This window comes from Haliaeetus leucocephalus, unplaced genomic scaffold (assembly GCF_000737465.1).
Source record: "Haliaeetus leucocephalus isolate CR32 unplaced genomic scaffold, Haliaeetus_leucocephalus-4.0 Scaffold151, whole genome shotgun sequence".
Classification (NCBI taxonomy): Eukaryota; Metazoa; Chordata; class Aves; order Accipitriformes; family Accipitridae; genus Haliaeetus; species Haliaeetus leucocephalus.
The window spans coordinates 13,750,640-13,768,266 of NW_010972587.1; the positions used below are offsets into that span (position 1 = coordinate 13,750,640).

A 17,627-nucleotide genomic window follows, 5' to 3' on the forward strand; every position below is an offset into this window, starting at 1 on the left:
ACTTGCTAGCTCGTCCAACTACAAGCAGATGACCTATGTGGAAATATTCTCTGCCTAGCAACATTGGTGTTGCCCGGCCCCCTAAAGATACCACTATCAAGAAACGAATGATTTTTTTCACCTAAAATCTAAAGAAAAAATTGCTCTCTTAAAGAATTAGAGATTAACCTGGCCTATTTCTTCTCAAATTTCTTTTAATTTTAGCCTCTATCACTACCTAATTTTCTCTTTTTTTTTTTTTTCTGGGTGTAGGAGGCAATCCTACCCCCCTCAGGCAAAAGAGATGGTAGGAGGTAGCAATTACTAATGAACTAGCAAGTCAAGCTCTTCATTATAAAGCAAGATTTTAAGAGAATCTGAAAAAGGAAATACCCACACTTTCCTTCGGCGGCAATAAGGATGAAAATACATTTTGGACTCCCCAAGAGCTCTAACTACATTCCCAGAACGATGCTTCTGCCGTCACATATCTCACATGCTGGAAGGCTGGATAAGAAAGTACAAATGCTTGTACGTGTATTCAGAGCATGTTTTCCAGACTCATACCAATTAGTTCCTTCCCTTCTGTTTCCTATCACTTGAATAAAAACATTGGGAAAGATCCAAATAATGACATTTTGACAGCAAAAAAGCAAAGGCATTCAAACATTACCAAGGCAAATTCGAAATAAACCAAGCATGGAGGTACCTCTTTTCCCAGCACCTAATTCCCCATGATGAGCTTCCATGAATTCCAATCAGCTCCGTAACAAAGATCACACACCTCCCACATGCAACATAAATTATGTTGGTATGGATCAACTACCTTCCCAAGAATCAGTCTGTACCTAGAATAAGCTTGAAGAACTTTACAAAGTGTCAAGAGACTAGAAAAAAAAATACTGAACATGCAAACATAACTATATGCAGCTTACATGCCTACACACATACAAGATCTTAAGACTCATGTAGAGAACAGGACTCATGCCGATACATTTATACGGCACCTGATAAAGTGATGCCTGAAGAGCACCTTCTCCCTTTAACAGGGAACAAATTAACATATTCACACATTTACTTCTGAGCTGAAGCAACTAAATATAGAAGTACCTGACAATCTGCTAGAAAAAGCTCTAAATTTCAAATTTGAAAGATTTAAAAATTAACATGAAATTTACTACTTGTCCCATATTAGACATCAGAGGGCAAAAAATGCAGAGTTCACATGCTGGATGTCAGACATATACGCACAGTCAGGATGCCCTAGGGATGAGACTGACTGATCTATACGAGCTGTCCTTTTTCCCCACATCCACCTTCCTCACTTCTTCATCACTCCAACAAGACTCCACAATAAAAACCTCTCTCATCCCATTAAAGAATGTCCTATCTACAGGGTTAATAAAATTAACATTGATTTGTTTTTCAAATATATATTTGTCATTAAATTTGTATGTTAAACATTCAAATCTCATTTACAAAGCAAAGAAAGGTTGGGACCAATGCTTTTTAAGCCTATTCTTGCTACACATACTCTCTGCATGTTGCATAAATCTATTACAACAGAGTTACATAAACCAGCTATCCTGCTTCTTTCCAGACTAGGTTAGCTCTTGCTTACCATTCAAACATGACAGTGTAAGAGACAAGTAAGACAGCCAAGCAGAAGAGACTTCTAGTTGATTAGAAATTCCAATATAAAGAAAATCAACCTTTTAAAGGCTCATGTGTATCCCATCAAGATGATATAAAATATCAAAATATAGTAGGTCAAACTAAACTCTTATTTGGTAGAAGGAACACAGCTTTTTGAGAGAAAAACCAAACTGAAATCTAAAGACTATTAAACTAAGCTACATACACATGGCATCCCAAGGCAGTTGGTATAAGCAGAGGCCAAGTACACTTTTAAAGCCAAATCTGATTATTTCTGAGCACTTGAAATATACTCTACACCTTGTATCATCTCTTTAAAATACACATTACTGTATTTTCTTCACAGTAATACAGAGCAAAGTGAACATCAAAAAAATAAGGGGAGGCAAAGAATTGAAACATAAGATACTGCCTTTCATACTAGCAAGAAGCCTTGCTAAACTTTGTATTCTCAGGCGTAGCAGAACCACATCTAGTTTTAAGTACCATGCTGAACCCCTCGTACTCAGTCTTCACAATAAAATAAAAGCAAGAATGAGGATCAAAGTCTTTCATACTACTACCAAAACAGTATTATTCTACCTACTGCTCAACAAACGTATCCTGGAACTTCATTTCTACTGCAGCTCACATTTTGCAAACCACCAGCAAAAATTCTTATTGAACATATTTCCTCAAGACAGCCCAGTAAGCCAAAAAGCAGCTTGTTTTCTTATGACTTACAGGATTGACATCATTTGTTTCACAGTTTATTATGGTACTTGAGAAATTGTTCAAAATGTTTTAATTATGTATTATCCTAACTGACATTTAGTAAAACACAATGAGGATGCGAGGGGTAGGTGCAGAACAAATGTTTCTTGTTAATTAGGCTTGTAACAAACAGGTTTAATGTGATCATTTATGACCAGTGTTAAAGTATCCTCTGTGAGAATTACCCAATTTAGTCACCAAGCCAACTGAAAGACCTAACCATCTCCCTTCATTATGTAAACACTACACATGCTTCGCAGAACACCTTAGAGGACAAATTGAAAATGTGCAATTTTTTGGAACGTACATGTTTGATGAACAGCAGTTCAACACATTAATGCTTAGGTCAACGAGCATATACAGCAGATAGCTTCACAGCAAATCACTGACGTAGGAGAAAGAGATGACTAATCACGAACTCTTCTAAAAGGCATTCAATTAAGCTACCACCCAGAGAGAAAAGCACTGCGTATTTACCACCCTGTTGGCAGCCCTAGTGTGGGAATCCTCCTTTGGTGAAGTCTGCAGAGGAGGAAAGCTGCCCTGGAGCACCAGGCGATGGAAAAGGCCATCTTTCTTCTACTCCAGCCTCATGACCACCACACTGCATGCAAAACACAGCGTGGGGACAAGGCTAAAGCAAATGGAGTTAGTGTTATGCATGGCTATTTCCAGTTTACTTTTGAAAAAGTCTACCGTTATTTTCAACCTCGCGTACAGTACAACAGGGGAAAAAAAGAAATTACTCAAGTTGGTTCAGCTTCAGAACAGCCTGGTACTGAACACACACAGATCTATCCAGACTTCATACATGAAGACATTTAGCAGTGCTACCACACCTGACTTACACATCAGTTTTTCCACTGGATCTGTCGAATAGCAGGGGATAATGCCAGGCACAAATCCTCAGTTCAAGAATCCTTTTTAGAGTATCAAAGCAAAGTTTTTGTTTGTGCCTCACCGTACAGCTTCATGAACTAAAAATACATGTCAGAAGAACACACAGATTTACTAGCTTTTATATGGACAGCTAGAGTTAACTAAGGAAATATCTTACCACAAAAGGATCCCATCCATATTGGTATATAATCTAGTCAGCAATGACTTTCGGAGGTGACAATAAATACATATTCACTTCAAAGCTTTTTTACTCTTAAACCGCAATTTCTTTTTATCCTTAAAACAGACGCGGTACAAACAGGTGAAATATGAATGTTCATTCCCCTGTAGCTCACCATATTGTCAACCTGATCTCTTCCCTAGAGGCAGGTACCAACATTAAGTTTTTATAGCGTACATCTGCCGACTAGGAAAACCAAATGACCACATTAGTGAGGATATAGACAGGAACAGGAACACAGGAATTTACCAAATACTGCTCTTAGAAAGAAGAGGATTAATGCAGCAATTTAAGATGCCTTTCTGAGCCTTGAGGTAGTAAGCTAGTTTTATCATTAAAGAATGTACCTGCTAGAGCCACCAGAAGGGCAGCGATGGTGGCCACAGCACTCCCTGGCACAGCCAGGCTACGAAGAGCCTGGTACCCACCATGCCCTGACCCCTGTCAGCCTTACACCCCGGGGACAGCTATGCCACTCCAGATACCTGTACTACCAGAGAGGCACAACCTTCTGTAAAAGTGCCTCAAACTTTGTTTTTAATTCAGATTATTTATGTTGATCTGATTATATAAATAAAACCACCTTGAAGATACTGCTATTTTCATTGAAAGATCCTAAATTACAGTGCATCATTTTGATAAGCAGTACATCACATGCTACAGATCAGGTTAATTTTAACATTGTACACCATTTCATACAACGAAAGTTCACTTCACCCTTTCAAATAAAAAATTAACTTTGAATAATTACAAAGAGCTGTTAAAAAGCAACTTTCTCTTTAAACCCTACTAAATGATTAATACTGGTGTTTTGAGACAGGATGTCTAATTTGAGAGGCAGTTTCACTATCAAAAAAGATCAGTATTTTTAACTGATTTAGTGCTTGTATTAAACTTCTACTTTAGCATGACAAAGACTTGAATATTCTTTATTCACACAGTGGATTATTTTAAAAAGTGGTCCATGTACGGCCCATGCAGTTGAGAATATAAACACATAGATATTGCTGGTGACAGCACTTAGGTCTTAAGAGAATTCATTTACTCTCTCAAGTGCTGCTATGCAATTCTGTGTAATGAGCAGTGAAAATACTGAATAAAGTATTTATGATTTCTGATATGCCAGACGTGCATTTATAACATGCCCAATGTACATTAACTAATCATGAGGTGCACAACAGAAGTAACTGCAGAAACTGCTTACAGAACCTGCCTTTGCATGTGTGAAGAAAATGTGGTTGCATTTCTTTACATCTCATTTGCTACATACAAATTTCACCCAGCCATAAAATTGCATTTTTAATCTCCTCCTCTCAATATATGCGAGTGTTTCACTAAAGAAATATCTGAAACTTTTGTTGCATCTTTCAAGTAAAAACAGTTCCAAATACATCACAAGCAGGACTTTCACTAGTCCAAAAGACAAACTAAATCTAAAAACATGTCACATTTATTAAAGTTACTTCCAGATCTCTTAAACAAAATGTACAAAGGCCTATGGTACAGAAAGCCTACTAATGCTTATTATAATCCTAAATACCTTCTGTTTCTGACAAGGTCATAATTTCCTTCTACCCATCAGCTGCCTTTCTATTTTTTATTAATTTAATTAACATTTAATATAGATGATGTTTTCTCTTTTTATTTGTTTGAATTTAGAGTTAGATTGCTGTCCTGGTTTCAGCTGGGGGTTAAACCATGACAATTGCACACCACTTTTAAAACAAAATTCAACATTTAAAAAACTTCAATATAATAGATAGGCTGTCTCTAAGTAGTGTCTCAAAATGACACAGAATTAAATCATTCTACAGGCCAATCTTCCACTGTTTTCAAACATAGCTTCTCCACTCTAGGAAATTACGCAAGGTGGAAGAAATACACATAATCAATTACAAACTTAGTTTAAAATACATAATTTTCCGATGAAGACTCTAGCCCTAAATATTGTATTACTGCATACTGAAACATCAGTATCCTTTTAAAATGAATCATTTAAAATAAATCAAACCAAAAATTAAGCCAGCAAAGTACAAGTTTCAATCTTTATTATAGTAATACAAATTCTTACAGCTGATCTCATGGAATTATTTGACTAAATAAATTTCTGCACCACATATGTAGGAAAGACAGAAAAAGCAAGGAAAACCTGGGCTGAGAATAAGATTCTATGGCTAACTTTGCCACTCAGTGATCTTGGATGCATGAAATAACACCAACCATCAGCTTTGCCATCTGATGAGCAAGGCAGATGAAGATTATTTTAAGGGCTCTTAAAAAAAAATCTAAAATTAAATTTAAAAATATAAAATTCAAATATTAATAATCTCTAGTAGTATCCAAATTACTAAAAAAGACAAGGACAAAAAATAGATAAGCTGCAAAGACTTAAACATATAAAAATGTCCAACAACAATGTAGCATGCCTCTTGTGATGTTCCCTACTACATTTTTTAGGAAACACAGCACTTCCGAAAATATTGATGGACAAAAAAGATAACAAAACTATATTGGAAATTAAGGAGAAAGGCTGTTTTTTGCCTTCAGGAAGTTTAAACCTTATTACTGGAATTCCCAATATTTAACTTTCATACACTTGAAGCTTCAAGGTATTTAAAAAAAAAGTGGTACAAAGCATTTCATAGCATAATTCTGAGACCAGCACTCTGTTCATGGGTACAGAGGCACAGAAGTGAAGAGTGCTCTACTGAAGGCCTGGTCAATGAAAAACTGCATCACAACCACGGATAAGATTAAACTAGTATCACTACAAGACAACATGTCAGGACACCCAAAACATTTCTTAGCTTCAATTCAATCTCCTCTGTCATAAAACTTTTGATGCTGCAGAGCATGTGTTTGAGAGCACCATCCAGTAATCACCTCTAGCTTTTCTACAACATTATATTATGCAATCTACAGTGTTTCATGACTGGAATTTAAAAAAACCTGGATACCTGAATACATCCCTATGGCCTACTAAAGTTCAAAACATTTAATTATCCTTAGAACACATAATCAGCGTGTATCATGAATAATACTGTAAGCATATCCTCTCAAAGAAAACCTGCAGTACAGGGATCTAAGAGCAGATTTACATACACTGCGTTTCACTACATAAACACAGATGTCTGACTTTTGAGATCAAAATATTGTTGACGGCATAGACAGCAAAGCCCTAAAACAACCTCCAGGCCTTCCTCTGGCTTAAAACCAAAACCAAACAAAAGCCCCACCAGGTTCCCAATACTTCATGAGAACACACTCCAGCAATATCTGATTCTGGATGCAGCGTGCCAGAATGCCGGGCCCTACCTGGAAAGGTCTCCTTTTGTCCTAGCTAAGCACTCCTTCTCTCACTTCTGACACCTGAATTCATCCCCTTTGCTACCCAACAAAACCACTGCTAACCCTAAGGTTTGGTTCAAAAATACAGCAAAGCTACTCACCCAAGGAAAGAAAGGGACATTATTAAAAATAGAAGTTCACCTCTATGCTGTAAAAGAGTGCAGCTTCTCTATATTTCAGACTGCTCAATCAAAAAGCTTCCTAAACTTTATGATAAAGAGCCATGATAACTCAATCCAACTGGAATAATATTACTACCTAGCAGAAAAAGCAAGGCTTGTGCACACTGTGAAAGGAGCTTTGTCAGGAGTTAAACAAGATGAAAGAACCATCATAAACATCTCCCACTTTTGCACAAAACGGAACATGTTATTTTTCCAAAGCCTCTTATGATCACAGACAAATATTTTTAAATTAACATAACACAAATAACGTGGCAACTACCACAAATAACTTCAAAAGAATGTTAACCCACTTATTTTCTTTATCGCTTTTAAACCTCTGAATACAATTGAAAAAAATTCTATTATGTCACTAGGATCTACTAACAGTTAAATATATTACCTTTGGGGTGTGGCTCTTCTCATAAAAGTGACTATACAGAAAAGGAATTTTCTCTGTCAACAATTTTGCTTCCTGTGCTTTATCAGAGAATTAAGGTTTTTTTCCTTCTTAGGCGACAAAGACTTTTTTTTTTTTTTTTTAAATAGTCTACTACTGGAAGCTCTGTATACACAATATAGTTGAGAGAGAATATTCCCTGTAGAAGACAGTCAACAGGACTGCTTTCCAAGTCTGTGTTTCAGGCCTGTCTGGAAGCAGTGAGGTTACGTATGCGTTAGTTCTGTCTGACATACAACTGGAAAGGCACCAGTGCAATTACCTAGACTGAAACGTAAAGCATTAATGTAGGTTAAATAGTCCAGGATAGATTCATCTACATTGGTGTACAAAGACAGAGCGCAAGATACCACTTAGCCATAGAAAAGGGAAACCTAGCCTACTGTGTTAGTGTAGAGCTGGCTTACCAGTATCTTACAGATCCATCTTCACTTCTCCTCCAGTTGTTTCTTAAAAATGCTTACCAGAATCTATACCACTAGGTTTTCAGACACTGTCAGGGTATTCTTTCTGTTGACATGTCTCTGCAGCCAACACTGTTAAGGCTGATTTTCAAAATGTCCTCAGCACTTACACCCTGAAGATTAGTATCTTAAAGAAGCCTGAAGTTAACCAATCAAAAATTGACATAATCCATCCCTACATACTTCTTTAGCTAGTGATGCATTACTTTCCATGAAAACCGGCCAAAGACACTACACAAAACCTGTTGCAGCTATATCCTAAAATAACATCTTCAACAGGTTACCTAAACTAGCATAAAACTTGGCAAATGTCAACCAACCCAAGGAAATAATTCTCAATATACAAGTAAAATAGAGATTTCACATACTATCTTCCAAGAAAAAACAAAAAACAAACTCTGAATTAAGATACAATTTCAGTTACCAAAAGCAGATATGACAATCCAATCAAAGATGTAAATTTACAACTAACTTAATGCAGCGTAATGTCATTACAAAGTCAAAAATGAACATCAACTGCAGGTGTAGTATATCTTCAAATCTTCACTAGGCTTATCTTATGATGGAGCATATATAGTCTAAGAACCACGTTCTCATAATAGAAAAAAACAGACCATTTTCATTTGTCCTTGCAACCCTAGTTTCTGAAACTGCCACGAGACATAAAATGAAAACAGATCATTCAGAAACCTATTTCAACATTAAAATGTACTATCTCTACTACTCACATGACTGGAATTTTAATTCATGCTAAGCACCTGCAAGCAGAAGTGGAGAATAAAGAAAAATCTGCACGTTTTCTTGCTTACATATTAAAGACCTATTTGCATAAATTGCAGGGGGTATTCACACTATTCATCTTTAGGCACCTGAGGCACTTAGGAGAAAGTTTCATACCAGTTCTGGGGTCAGTTCACAGTTTCCCACCACCAGTAAGAAAATGCTTGGCTCCACCTCCCAGTCACCCTCTCTTCCTTCTTCACCATCAACCATGTAATTCCTGCCCTCTCTCTTCCCTCCAGGACCTTCCAGATAGTAGTGGAAACCTATTCAGCTTACTGATGCAGCAAAAATTATTCTGAAGCAAGCACTTAATTCAGCTTAAACTGTAATGTTGTAATACAAAAACAATGACTGTGATGGGCTCCCTCCAAGGTAAATGTGGAAAGAGAGGCAGCTCTATATGAAGATCTTTGGATTACCCTCTGAACCTGTTTCTCTCTACTGATTATAGAGATGAACATTTTAACAACAACAACAAAAAACCAACCCAAAAAAACCAACCCAAAAAAACACCAAATCAGTCAATCTAGCACAATTAGTATTTTAGATGTGAATAAATTATTTGCTGAAAAAGAATCCAGGTTTCACTGTTTTACTTACCCACTCCTAGAAACAGATGATTAAAAACAATATAGGTATTTTGTTAAGACATAGCTACAGGTGCATATCATCACTGGCTATCCATTCATCCCCAAAATAACTTTTAACAATGACAAAACTTACGACTTAAATCCTTCAAGTAATGTCTACCTCTTCCACTACTAGCAATATTCACAAATACCAGGAAACCAAAACTCCTATTATGTAAGACACCCCCCCGCCCAGCAGAAAAAAGGAGCCCAGTTTAAAGGAAGCAGGTTCAGAACACACTGTTAAAAACACTCAACACTTTGCATTTTATACGCAAACTAAACCCAAACGTTTTAAAATGCAGTAGCTAAGCTTAAAACCAAAGCATAGAAAATCCATACCTTCAGAATGCATAATCTACTTCGTATTGCTCCTAAAATACTAAAATTGCATAATTCAAGAAAAGCATATACCTACTGAGCAAACTAATTACTACACACAATCACGTTGTTTCTCCTGTGCTGCCCAGAAAAAAAAGAGTACGCTTAATAACAAAAGGCCTTCTGCCTAAACACACTTTAAAGCTATTTTTTTTGCTTATGGATCAAACATTTTGCTTTTGAGAATTATATTGAGATGTATCAGAAACAAGCCACAATAAAACATTTAGGTTAACTGCATTCCCTGATAAACAACCCAGAATTACAAGCAGCAGGTTTAAAAATACTGTGACTTGTGCAAATGGGAACACTGTAAGCTGTTTATCTTGTTTAATCCTGAAGGTAAATAGCATAAGCTTTAAAATATTTTGCTTCTTTGCCACAACCTACTGAATCATACTGACAAAGGTAATGAAATACTATGGAGAATCTTAAATTTTTGGAATTGCCTCTGAAATTGCTTTATCCGAATATTGTACAGGACATTATTCTCAAGAACACTTAGTGTAAATTTCAGTGATTTAAATCCAAACTGTAGCTTCAATGAAGCCAAAGATCTCATCTTGTCTCTCTCCTGAGGTGATCACTTCTTCAGAAAACACAAGGACCCTGCACAACTCCCCTACTGGGCCCCTTTAAAATATGACCACTATAGTTATTAACAGATTTTTTTTTTCACTGTTGCCTATTCCAGAATTTTTCTGAACTCCTACCATAGCTCTATTTCAGCTTACATAGTTCAGTTTTAAAATATTATATTCAAGAAAAAATATCATTTTCAGTTTCCTTAGATTTCTTTCCTCCAACACTAACAATTTCCACACCAAAATTCCTATTTCCTTTCATAACTCCCACCTCAAAGAGGTACCCATATTTAAAATTAGGAATACATTTTATAAGATTTATCAGTAATTATTTCCCCACTGTCCCTTCTTCTTCAGTACCAAAGTAAGTTTCTGAGCTGCTGTTACACATCATTTTTAAAAGACTTCAGCGGAGCATATATGTTTGATATATTTAGCAGTTAAGGACCACCTTTCCTCTCTGTACAATAGGAAGTTTCCCCTCCCATCTGCTCAGGATATTTAAAAAAAATAAATAATTACAAACTTTCGTTATTCCATCGGTTCTACAGAAAGTGACCATTATTTATGTGTAAAAACAAAAGTAAAGTTGAACCCAAATGCCTATTATAACCGCCATCAGTTCCCTGATACAGTCAAATGGTCACAAGACACCTGCTAGTACAAAGGCAGGAGCGCAGGGATGACAGCAGCAGCCAGCAAAAGGGAAAATAACCACAGCTGTAAGCAACAGGGCCAAAGTTATGCCAGTTTAAACTGTTTGAGGAGCCACAAAGTTATTCACAGGCAGCACCAGCCCAAGCTTAGTCTCCCACAGTCCTACAGGAAGACTTAAGTTTTGTATTTTGTTTTCAGAGCAAACATAAATAAGGCCAGTTACGAAATAGTTTCACATTTTACAAGCAGACACTTATACAATTTAGTAAGATACTTATGACAGAGCTTTAAGACTGAATAGTACTTAAGAAGGAAACAAGTCCCCTGCATATATAAATACTCTACTGCTGTTTATGACAACCAGACCTTGACGAAGAGAGAAAGAACAGAGGAAGCTGCTCTTGAAATAAACTAAGGACAGACTGAAAAAAAGGCTTTTAATTTTCCCCGGTTGAACATATATATGACGACAACTATTTTGCCTACACAGAATGTTTACAAATTCTGCATTTAGAAATTTAACTTTGCTTCAAGATATACAGAAAACTGGTGGAAATATAATAAAATTTAATCTATTATTTCATAACTGATTATCCTCCTCTTGTATATTATTAATGAATTATTAATTATATTATTAGTACCTTTTAAAATAAAAGCTTTCCCTAAAACCCACATACTGAATGCAGATCAACACTTAATATCTGTTCTGCATTATACATGAGAAACTATTCCAAAGCTTTATAAAATAAATTCCCAACTAAAAGCTAATAATAGCTGGTCATATTTGTGTTAATTACAAAATATCACTAGCTTATTTATAAAGTTAATAGACTGTATTCAATCTTTTAGAGCCTGATATAAAATGCCACACCAAGTAAACAATCAGGAAACTGCCATTTTTCCAAGCGTCCACCCTGCGCTAATGACCCGTTCTGCAGTACCTCTATGTTTTCCCAGTTTTCTGCGTGCTACAGCAACGATCAGCAATTTTCACTGGCTTTCACTTCATTAGTGGCAATGCCCAACAGCAGGCACGGAGCAGGTTTCCCAGTGCTCCTTCATGAACGTACTTGGTCGATGAGGAGCCCTCATCATACGCAGTTACGTAACGGCAACTATTTATAGTTAACCACTTGATTCACATTATCCGCCAGGTTTTAAACCATTTCATATGTAGACACTTGATCTATCATTTTAGTTCCTTAATCAAAACATTACGTAACAGCCAAGCAAAAGGTTTCAGAGAAGCCTGTTTGCAACATCAACAAAATTATACCACACAAAGTCTTTAATCAAGAGAACCAGAAGTTAATTCCACAAGATCAGTCTTCTATAAACATATGCTGAACAACAGTTATTTCCTGTACTTAAACTCCTGCTCTGTCAGTAACCATTATTATGCATATTACTAACTTTTAAAACCACTGAAAGAAACCTTAAGTTGTGCTAAATTACATAATTTCTCAGTGTTCCAAAACACACTGAAAAACACCATCAGCATTAACGCTCCAGAAAGCGCCCTATCAGCTTTTACAATTCGTACCATACAACTTCAGTGGCAGCTGTTGAACACCCTCAGGTTCTCTTAGGAAGTGTCTCAGAGCATCAGGTAGGACTATCGTCTGGTTTATGTCTGAATATAGCAGTATTTAATAAACATTGACCTCTTCTGAAGACCATCAAATGCTAACGTTTTCTTTAGCATATGTAACAGGCTAATGGCTTTGTTAGAATTCATGTTCCTCCTGAAACACGCTTTGCCTTATTGTCATAGTCCATGACAGCATGGGTTTTCCTCATCGCAGGCTTCAGCTTCCCTTATGAATCAGATGCACATAACTCAACTTCAGCTTCTTTACACTGTTGTGAACTGGCTTCTCTACTCCTACAGGCCACTGTCTTTTTTTAAGCCAAACAGTTTTTGAATTACAGGGCAATGGGTTTACCAGTAAGTAATATTCTTTGATAATTCTCAGAAATCCATACTTCCCAAAGATCTTTATTTTAGTGAGCACCAATTAGCACCCATTACTGTAAACCTCATTAAATGTTACCTTTAATGACTGCTGTATAAAAACATCTTGCACATTCCTGAACAAAATGCAAACAAATCAGGATACTTCCGTATCAGTAAGGTAAGAGTAGGAAGTCAGAAATACGTGGAAAGAGACATTTCTGAAAGATGACTATGCAGGTGATGGCAGTTCACTACGATATAAGCATATCAGTACAGCTACATGCCTGCAAAGTGCCCTAGTCCACTGAGCACAGAAGAGAAAGTCACGATCCTGCCAACTTTAACACAAACTGAAAGCATGCAAGTATCTTTAGTGAAGCTGACAAAATGCAGATGTTAAAAATGAGAGACCATCGTGCAACTCTACCAAGCCTTGAAAACAGCAGCAGTCAGAGAAAGGCGTACAATTACAAGGTATAGATTCTAATTAAATGAAATATGATTAGAAGGCACAGAGTAGCCTTCACTTATGCAAGATACCTAGCAAGTCCAACCTAAAATACAAAGACAGGCAAGAACTGTACCTAACAGTGTAAATGAAAGACATGTCGTTTCTTTGTTCTGGTATAGTAACACAGCCTCGTTCATTGTAATATATGCACAACTAGTTGTTCCAGAAAAGATAAATAAAAAAATAAGGAAAAAAAGGTCATAATCAAAACCTAGGATAAAACTGTCCTTCAGCTTACTGTATTTTCAAGGTATTACAGAAATAAGCAAGCAGAAAATTGCCCTGAAATTCAGAGAAGCCTTCAAGTGTTTATTTAAAATGTTACAAAGTTGGTATTTTCCCTTTCCTTGAAACCATTATGCCTAATTCTGCCCCACCACATGAAAAATTAAAATGTGATTTGACATTTATTTCTTTTGCTGCTGCATTTTTTAATGATGCTACTCACACATTTCTTTTTTCTCTAACATTTGTGCTTAAACATCGCACCCCTGGTAACCTGATGTTCCCTATTAAAAGACATTTCTAATCCTTTAAAAACAGGCACTAGATCACTAAAGCCCAAATATGCCAGTGAAGCACAGAGTTACAATGATTTCCAGTATCAGTGTGTCTATGGTATTTTATAATACAGTCAGATATAGGGTATAATGATCTCCAAGGAAGTGGCAAAAGCCTTATTATCCAAGGACTGACGTATCAAAAGCTGGTCTGATGCAAATTACCTGATCTATGCATCCATTAAGGTTACTGTTTTCCATATAACCGGATCACAGAACTAAAGGAGAACTCTTTTCTATTCTTTTTATGTTCTTGTGCTCCAAGTTGGCAAACTAGCTCAAGTTCCAGTTTTGTTTATTCCTTGTGACTGTGAACATCAGTGGTTGAACGCTCAAGGTTTAAACCACTGGTTGTTGATGTTCTAATTAGCCACTTCTACTGAACTCTGCAGTTGACATCTCTGCTAAAAGGAGTTCAGGAGACCAAAAACTCTGGAGGAATTGCCAATCCATCAGGTTAGTTAAGAGTGTGCATGTATGGATTTGTATTCAACACAGAATTATAAATAGTCATTTGTCTAAACAAACATTACCTCTCACTCTTCAGAGAAACATTGTCAAAAGTGTGTCGTGACTCTTCACAAAATACACAGGAGAAAGAAAACATCCCACACCATTAGTGGGCATTTCTGGGAATCCAGTATTTCCAGAGGAAGCAGTATCTGCTCTTCCCCGCTTCATGGAGAAAAACATTACTAGGCCCTGAAAGGTATACACAGCAGTAAGTTTATTAAAAAGCCCCCTAGTCTTAGACTTTTTAAAGGTTTTAAAAAGTAAATCAGAATTACTGCCTAGCTATCAAAATATTTAAATATAAAATGCTTTTACCTCTAACATCCAATTAAGGTAGCCTCTACATCAGCATGTGAACAGGCACAAAAAAAATTTCCCAGTTCTTACGCTCAGAAGGAAAAAGTCATTGCTATAATTATGCGCATCGCAAAAAAGACAATGATCACCAGCAATACACTGGTTTAGTTTGTTCTTTAGATGTGAAGCATAACTGTCGAGTAAACATTTGGCATTTTAAAAGCATTTTTACATGCTAGAGTTGTGGAGTAGTGTTTTATATCAAATTCTGAAGTGCCACTGATTACAGTGGTGTCCAGCTGCCTCAGCAGATACATATTCAAAGCTTGCTGCAAAAATAAAAAAAGCAAGCATTAAAAAGCATGCAGCTAAGAACTTAAGATACCTGTAATTTAAGAATTGTAAGCAACATCTAGTAAGTTTACGCTAGAAAAGCTTTATTAATATTGATTTTTAGACATGATCTTGTCTATTTTCACATGGCACCAGATCACACATTCAATAAAGACACAACTAGTATATATGCCTTTTTAAAATACAGCTGATCAGCTTTCTTGGCCAACAAATAAAAGCTGATCAGTACACAAAATATCAACAGCTTCCATTAAATGTGAAAAGAGGGTGAAAAGCAAATTCCTGGAAAGGTTTTAATGCGGACTGTTCATTGAATCAGTCTCCAATGAAACCCTTCCTGATTACACTTTTTAGGTGCAGTTACTCAAACACACTGTACTGAACCAAAACTTATTAAGATTAGTGAAACATTCTTTTTTTTTCTTCTAGCAGCAGGTAGTTATTTAACAAATTAGAAGACTTTGTATGTTAGTACGCCATTCAAAAAATTCTGCATAGTTTTACTGTAAGAGCTCCACATTGTAACAATAACACAGGCATACGGAACATCTTAACATCCGTGTCATAAGCTATATCGTATTTTTACAGTGCAGCGTTAGGCAGAAATTGAAGCCAGAGCCATTCAGGGGAAAAACATAGCCCTGTTCTGGTTTTCAGTTATTCTCAATCTAATTATATGCGGAATTATAAATCAAGTATTTCACTACACATTAGTGGCATTTTACATATTAAAAAGATCAATTAATGGTCTACATCCTTAGCCAAGCTTAAAATAAATGACTCGCCACTTTCAAACTGTAATTTGCTTCAGACAATACAGGCTCCAATTTGCAAACTCTTCGATATGGATGTAGGCAGACCCCACCTACTGATTTGTGTAGAGCTCAATCCCAGGTAAACACAGGGCTACACCAGACAATATGCAAATACAAGGTATGAACTTCACTGCGTTACCCTTCGTAAAGATTTCTGTAAGCCAGACTCATTATTGTCAAAGCAGTATTTAAATAACACCATCAAAAAATATGCTTTCATCTTTCAAATTTAAGTGGCCCTTTTAATGCCAAGTTAACATTATAATGGTTTCTCTATGTTGGAGAAGAAAATTCAGTTTGTTCTTTCAAGTAGAGATAACTTTTAAGGAAATTTTTCACTACGCATTTCAAACATATGATTTCACGTTTTCATACCGGTTACTTTTGTGTGAATTATTCAAAACAAGTCTCTCACACCACTTACTGAAGTGCAGACATAAATAACAAGAGCTGCGTATGAGTATACAGAATTCCTGCAACAAAGCAATATGGCGATCTATTTAACATCATAAGTTCATAAAATACCAGATCACCGACTTCACTTTTCAAGAAAACAAACCTGAATTTGGTGTTAAGTCTAATTTCATAAATGTTTTCTTCTGCCCCACATCTTCTGAGTATTTAAGCTTTGGTCATCTATTTTCCAGTTCAATTAATACAACTAAAAAAAGGAGAGGTAGGGGTGGGAATGGAAAAATGTCAAACCAGGCTTCCTCTCCTCATATCTATGCCACGACAGCTACAAGAAAGTTGCTATTGATCTTCTGTTAAATTACAAAAAGAAAAAAACCCACATATATTCACTGAAATTAAAATTTTTTAGTTTGGATTACGATATACCTCAGCCCTGTTTCCCTCACGACACCCAAAATACTGTTAACCACCATTAGCAAAGTGCCAAAGACAGCAATGAGTTTAAAACAATTCCAGCCAGCTACCGAAATTGTTGCAGAAGAGACAAAGGGGATCAAGGTCAGCATTCTTCTAACGCAGTAGCTAATCCACTCCTATGAACACCGTCCTGGAACCGGTGGGTGTAGTACGTTGCCATGAAATGTAAAATATACCTAATGCCACCTCATCCTTGCGAGACAAGAACCATTTTGCTCTCCCTGGGCTCAAGCCATTACCTATCTGAGAGGAAGGGGAGGGAGGAGTTCACAGAAGTTCAGGGTCAGCAAATGTTCACGTATCCTGTCATCTACGAACTCAAAGCTCAAGGCACAACAACTCTTAAGCCACGCACAGAAGCCTACACATATTTTGGGTGTGCGGGGGGTGGGGGACAGACCTGCAATAGGAGCGAATGTGTCATTCGTGCGGAGGCTGCGAGGAGAAGAGCTGTCAGGAGAAAGCAGCCTCGCTTGAAGGGGAGGAGGCGGTGAGGAAAGGACGGTTACCAACGCAGGATCACCCCCCAAAAAATCCCGCGGTGCTCACCAGCTGCAAATCCTCGCCTCAACCCTCAGGCCCGGCTTCCCTCGCCTTCCCCCCCCCCCCCGCCGCAGAGGGGGCTCAGCCGCCCCTCCGGGGCTGCCCCGGCCTCCGCGGAACCGCTCCCAGCCGCCACCGGGCAGCGGAAATCCCCCACGGCCCGGCCCGGCCCGGCCCTGCCCGGGGGCGCAGAGCGGCCCTTGCCGGCCCC

The 17,627-nt window shown here is 37.2% G+C and overlaps 1 protein-coding gene across 3 annotated transcripts in view; it reads right to left on the minus strand.

Moving 5' to 3' along the window:
* The window catches only part of CDK17 (cyclin-dependent kinase 17), a 92,863-nt gene that overhangs the window by 74,923 nt on the left and 313 nt on the right, over window positions 1–17,627 (minus strand). The gene's annotated exons all lie outside the window — the stretch shown is intronic.